Raw genomic sequence first — 6,261 nt, 5'->3', positions numbered from 1 at the left:
GACGTTTCTATCTCTCTCTCCCTCTCTGAAATCAATAAAAACATATTAAAAAACAAACAAAAAGACCTTTACCCATTTCAAATTGGAGTGTTTATATCTGTCATTGAATTGAAAAGTTAAACATATCAATCCTTTTTGCATTATATACAGTGCAAGTAATTTTTAGCAGCTGTCTAGCTTTTCACTATATGGAAGTTTATAAATCTTCATGCAATTGAATGTATCTATTTTTGTTTAAATGTCTTTCATGTCATATGTAGAAAGTCTTTCTCTACTTGCTATTTTTTTAAGGAAATTTTTTTATTGTCTAAAGTTTTACATTTGTCTTCTTTTTCCCCAATTGACAACTCCCCCCACCCCAGCCATTCCCACCCCAGGCAAACCCCCACTGCCTCAGTGCCTGTGTCCATTGGATATGCTAATATACATGCATACAAGTCCTTTGGTTGCTCTCTAACTCCCCTGCCCTGCTATTTTAATGTATTCACCAAAACTTTTTCTTCTATGTTTTGAATTTATTTCCTACACTTAAGGAAGACATCTGTTCAGAATTTATTTTGTATTAAGGTATAAAATGTAGGAACCTACTTTTCTCCCAAGTGATTATCTAGTTTTCCCAATATCAAAATTGCATCCTCCTCCATTTCCCTTGCCCTATTCTTAATGATCTCTATTGCACCAACCATCGTATCACTTACTGTGTTATTTACTTAATATTCTTATGGTCTGTCTTCACAACAATAATACAAACATTATGAAAAAAGAAAATTTTGTCCATTTTGGTAATTGTATCTCCAGTGCCTAAAACAGTATCAGTTATTGAAAAATAATAATAATAAATAGTTCTTAGAAAAAATCTTTGAATAATTTTCAAAGGGTGCCTGGGAAAGCCCTAGGGTTTCCACAGAGATGTCCATAAGTAAATTGTCTAGAGCAGGTGATGGTAAACTGTGGTTCTTGGCCCAAACCAGATTGCCAGATTTTTGGGAAAGTCACGTTTTATTGGAATACAGCCATTTGTTTACATACTGTCTGCACTGCTCTCATGCTAAATATCAAGGTTGTATGAGAGTAGAGTCTATATGGGTGATCCACAAAGATGGTCCTTTTCAGAAAAAGTTTGTCAATACCTGTTCTAGGTAATGAAAGTCTTTCTATTAATATAGTTCAATCCTTTAAACAAACAAACAAGTATATAAATAAATAAAATTCCAGTGAGCAAAAAAAACCATGCTCACTTTTGCTAACAGTCCCTTTGGCTCATAATCAACAAAACCCAGAACCAGAATATATATCCAGGAAAAATGAGAAAGGAACACAATTGCAGAGTAAGTAGCATTTTGCATTTCTCCATTAAGAAAGGGACTGTAATACAATTGCACTCTACTAAGGTTATGTTTACATTTTCAAACTAGAATATTTAATTGTGATAAATGTGCTACTTTTCTGTAAATTAAATTAGAGTGATTTACTGTGTACTTTTCCCTCAAACATTTTATCTTTCCATACTTTTACATTTTCTTTTTACCTCAGCATAAGCCCATCGATGGTTCCCTCCTTCCAAACTTCAAACTCACTTACTCATATGAATGAGGAAAGTCAAAGTCTTCATCACCATCATCTGGCCCGGAGAGTTGTTCTATTTTACTTTAAATACCAACAAAGGGAAAAACATATCATTAGAGAATTCTTACAAGGAATAGTAATGTGATTAATTTACTTCAACCAAAGTAATTCCTTGGTCAAAATATACAAGGTAGGGAAAAAGTAGGTTTACAGTTGTTTGTGTGGAAAGTAATAATTATAAATAATAATTATAAATAATACAAGAATAAACTCTGTGTTTCATACTTTTGCCCATGAAATAGCTTATTAGAAGTCCTAACATTTTAGCCCTAGCTGGTTTTGCTCAGTGGATATAGCTGTCAGCCTGTGGACTGAAGGGTTTTGGGTTCCATCCTGATTAAGGGCACATGCCCAGGTTGCAGGCTCGGTCCCCAGGAGGGGGAGTGCAGGAGACAGCCAATCAATGATTCTCTCTCATCATTGCTGTTTCTACCTCTCTCTCCCTCTCTCTTCCTGTCTGAAATCAATAATTAATAATAATAATAATAATAATAATAATAATAATAATAAAAGTCCTAACATTTTAGAAATGATTTTAGATCATTGTACAGAAATTTCTGTATTGCCATGGATAAGTCTGAATTTCTCCACCCCATCCCCTCTCAGTATATACCTCACCTTTTATTGATAGTTTTATCACAGATTACTGATGTCAGTTCCTTTGGGTCATTTCTAAGGAGTTAAAACATAGATGATCAGATTTCAAGTGACTTCAAAAATTACACTTTTGTTTGAAATTAGTTACAAGTAGTCTTCAATCTAAAAACTGGTTGAACTCTAAAATCTATATCTAAATTAATTACATATTTCAACATTGCAATTTTCCCTAGAAATCAGGCTTTATATTTTTGTAATGAAGATCTTAGGTCTGTCAAAAAACCTAATGAATCATGACAAGGACAATTCTTTACTGTGAAGCCAAACTCTCAGGTATAAATGCATTGAGGTGAATTTACTTCAAAAGTTAAATTCTGCTTATAGGTATGCATTGTTCTAGCCTCTTCTAATTTCCTGATTATCAAGACCCTTCACAGCATCCTTACATGCATGTATCATGCATGTCCTTTCTGTTCCTCAGTTGGGTTCAAATAACTGCAAGACTGAGCCCCGGGCTCCCTCCAACATGATGGTGATGCTGCATTTGTGACACCAGGGTTAGGTGGTAACAGCTCTGGAGGGTGAGGGATAGAGCCAAGGTCTCTCAGCTCCAGTCTTTCCTTTTGAGAGCTTCACGGCCCCCTATCTACTGCTACTTCCTCCTTACGACACATAGATTCTCCCTCTCCTGGCCCCTCTAGTAGAGCCTCACACAGACATTCGGAGAGTTTCCAAGAGGCTACTACCTACCAAAGGTCACATTCTATGAATAGGAAGTTTCCCTCTTAGGACCTGCTCTTGTTTTTTCCACATAGACCCCAAAAGAAAGTTATCTACAGAAGCTTACAGTCTCTTATGGAAACCTCTAATTGCCATGGGTGATCCAAATACCTTTCACCACAAAAATCACACAACTCACCCCTTGTTGTCCTTGTTGTCAAAGGACCCTAAAGAGACATCCATAACTTTGCTAAAGGGTAAAAAACATACAAAAGTAGTCAGACATTTTGGAAGGCAATCAAGTTATTTTTCTTCATGGAATTTCAGGACATGAAAAGTAAAATCATGAGGAAATATGACAGAAACTAACAAACCAGTTTCAGTGTATATAGCATTGAGACCTCTGAGACAGCCTCTGAGCCGTGTGTGTGTGTGTGTGTGTGTGTGTGTGTGTGTGTGTGTGTGTAGCAGTCATGATTAAACCTGTTTTCTTTCCCATTTTGTCAACTGTTCCACACACTCTGAAATCTATTTGGGAAACATGAAAGAGATCTGAGAATGTAGTGATCGGGAGGTGAATCCATGTGCTAATAAAGGGATACAGAAAAAGAAAAGAAAATGCCAGAACAATGAATATTGATTGCAATGTCAAGGGCTAGTCCCTGGTTACCATTTGTTGGAGAAGAAACAAGAAGGGAGGTCAAGGATGGCCTAAATTAATTTTAAAAGATATTTCTCGCTCTGGTCAGTGTTGCTCAGTTGGCTGGAGCATCATCCCATGCTGAAAGGTCGTGGGTTCGATTCCCAGGCAGGGCACATACCTAGGTTGCGGGTTCAATTCCTGTCCAATCGATGTTTCTCTCACATTGATGTTTCTCTCTCTCTAAAATGAATAAAAATATATTTTTAAAAAAATATTTTTCTGAACTGAAAGTAAAGCATGTGTTCAGAATGGTTTCTTTTTCTTTGAATTTATTTCAAAAAAGATACCTGGTTATATCATCCAAAATCAAGACTTTCCACCAATTGGGAAATTTAATCTCTCTACAATTTAATTTCCTCATGTATAAAATAAGACACATGAAAATGTACTTTACATCTGTCAGCTTTATAAAGTCATGCTGAATATTCACTTACAAATATTATTGGTTTTTTAGGCAGCCTGCCTTCTTCACCAAATGTTATGAGGAAAAAATTAGTATTTGACAGATAAACTGACACATACTTAAATTTCAAAAACGCATAAAGATTCTCACCAAAGTGATGCGCTATCATCATTTCCTGGCAAAACTAACCAGTGGACAGACTGTGGAAAAGATTTGCCAGGGGCTCCGTGGGAAGGAAAATTTTAAATTCTGTCCTTGCTTTTCTCCTGAGTTTCTTAGAGACAATCACTACCTTTCTCAGTAGAAACCAGTAGCAACTGGATGTACTAGTAGTTAGGATAAAATTAGGGAAGCATTAGGTTAGCTGATAAAAACAGGAAAGGACTGAAGAGCAATCCTTGGGTCTTCACTCCTTTACCCACCAATCTCCTAAACCCCAGGTGACAACCTAGGACTGCCTCCTCCAGTGCTGCTTTGCCCTGGAGCTTAAAGTGCCATACCATGACTAGAGGAGTGGCCTAGTCACAATGCTTTGTGGTTCCTGAGACTTTATTGTCCCCAAGCTCATCACCTCCTCTTATTTTAAACTTACTGAGAAAAACACACTTTACATCCTACCTTTTAATGAGGATGACTTATATAATACCTCACCCAAGCAGGGACATTTTTTTTAAGTGAACAGACGCACTGTTAGTAACTATGCTGAGACAACAAACATAATTTCAGCCCTTTCCTTAATATAAGTTACCAGACAGAGTGGCTAATAGCCACAAGGAATGTGAACTCACAAGTCAAATAATTAGATACTGGAGGAGTACACTTACTGGAAAAGGGAAAAAACAACTGAACAACATAAACCATCTGAAGCAGAACGATTGGGACATACCAACCAAGATTTTTAAATAGGCATGAGAAATAAAGTTATACAGAAACTTTCACAAAAAATACTAGAAAAGAATAAAGAGAGAGAAGGTACAAAAGAAAAGCCAGTTGACATGAAGGATAAAAAGAGACATCTAACACCTGGATTATAGACATCTAAGAATAAATGGAAAAAAGAAAATGGGAAAGAGGAAATGTTTTAAAAATAATAAAGATAAATTTCCCAGAATTATAGAAAGAATATCATAGAAGTAGTAGTTCATTTAACAAATATTTAAATAGTATTTACTTATTGCCAGATATTGTCCTGATGCTTCACAAGTATACCTCAATTGGTCATCATTACAACCTTTAAGAGAGTTATTATTATTAATTATTTTATGCAAATCACAGATCTTGAATATTCAAATGTTTCTAACAACCATCATGCTGATTTGTAAGCCACTAATCTCACTAATAAAAATCCATTTGTGACCTTCACTGGGTAATTAACGATGCTTCAGATGTTGATCAAAATGGGACACTGAAGCCCTTGCAGTGGCCATCTCTAGAAAACTGTCACCACTCCTGGACAAAGTATTCTCCATTGGGGCAACCCTAGAGAAGCTTAAAGTGACCATGACTGGCACATGCATATTATTACTGGCACACTGTCTACGCTGTAGTTTTTTTTAAAGAAATTACAGGGGTTATGGTGGGATAAAGACACATATGTAATACCTTAATCAATAAAGAAATTAAAAAAAAATAAAGCCTTATCCCAAACCAAAAAAATAAGTAAATAAATAAATTACAGGTTTACACATCTTTAAATTGTGAGTTGGCCGAAATGATTTACATATAATTTACATTTATTATGCAAGTACACAAAGGCTGAGAATTATGCTTAAAATTCAGTACATTTGAATCTTACCACTTACCTGTTAATATTTTGAGGCATGAACCAGTGATATAAAAGGTTCCTCTTTAACCTTTGCATGGTAGTATCTATAATTAATTCTAAGAGAAGGAAAAACACATAAGAATTTTATAATCAAAAGTATTTAAAACTCATGATATCCTCCCAATTAAAAAGTCACATGTAGAACTCATTAGGTATGGGTCAGCATTTCCAAAGTCTTGGATACACAAATATAAAAATCTACAGTACTGTGCAATTTTATCAATTTCATGAAACATATTCTATATTTGCTCTTAGTATTTTAGCTCAAGAAATAGAGGGAGCGCGCAGCGACAGAGGCTGTTGCAGGGCGGGGAATGCGGACTAGGCGCCTGTGGCGGCTTAGGCTGGCAGTGGCGGCAGCTCCCGGTGCAGTTCTGCGCGCAGGCA

Source organism: Myotis brandtii, unplaced genomic scaffold (genome assembly GCF_000412655.1).
Source record: "Myotis brandtii unplaced genomic scaffold, ASM41265v1 scaffold500, whole genome shotgun sequence".
Taxonomy (NCBI): domain Eukaryota; kingdom Metazoa; phylum Chordata; class Mammalia; order Chiroptera; family Vespertilionidae; genus Myotis; species Myotis brandtii.
This window is presented reverse-complemented; position numbering follows the sequence as displayed.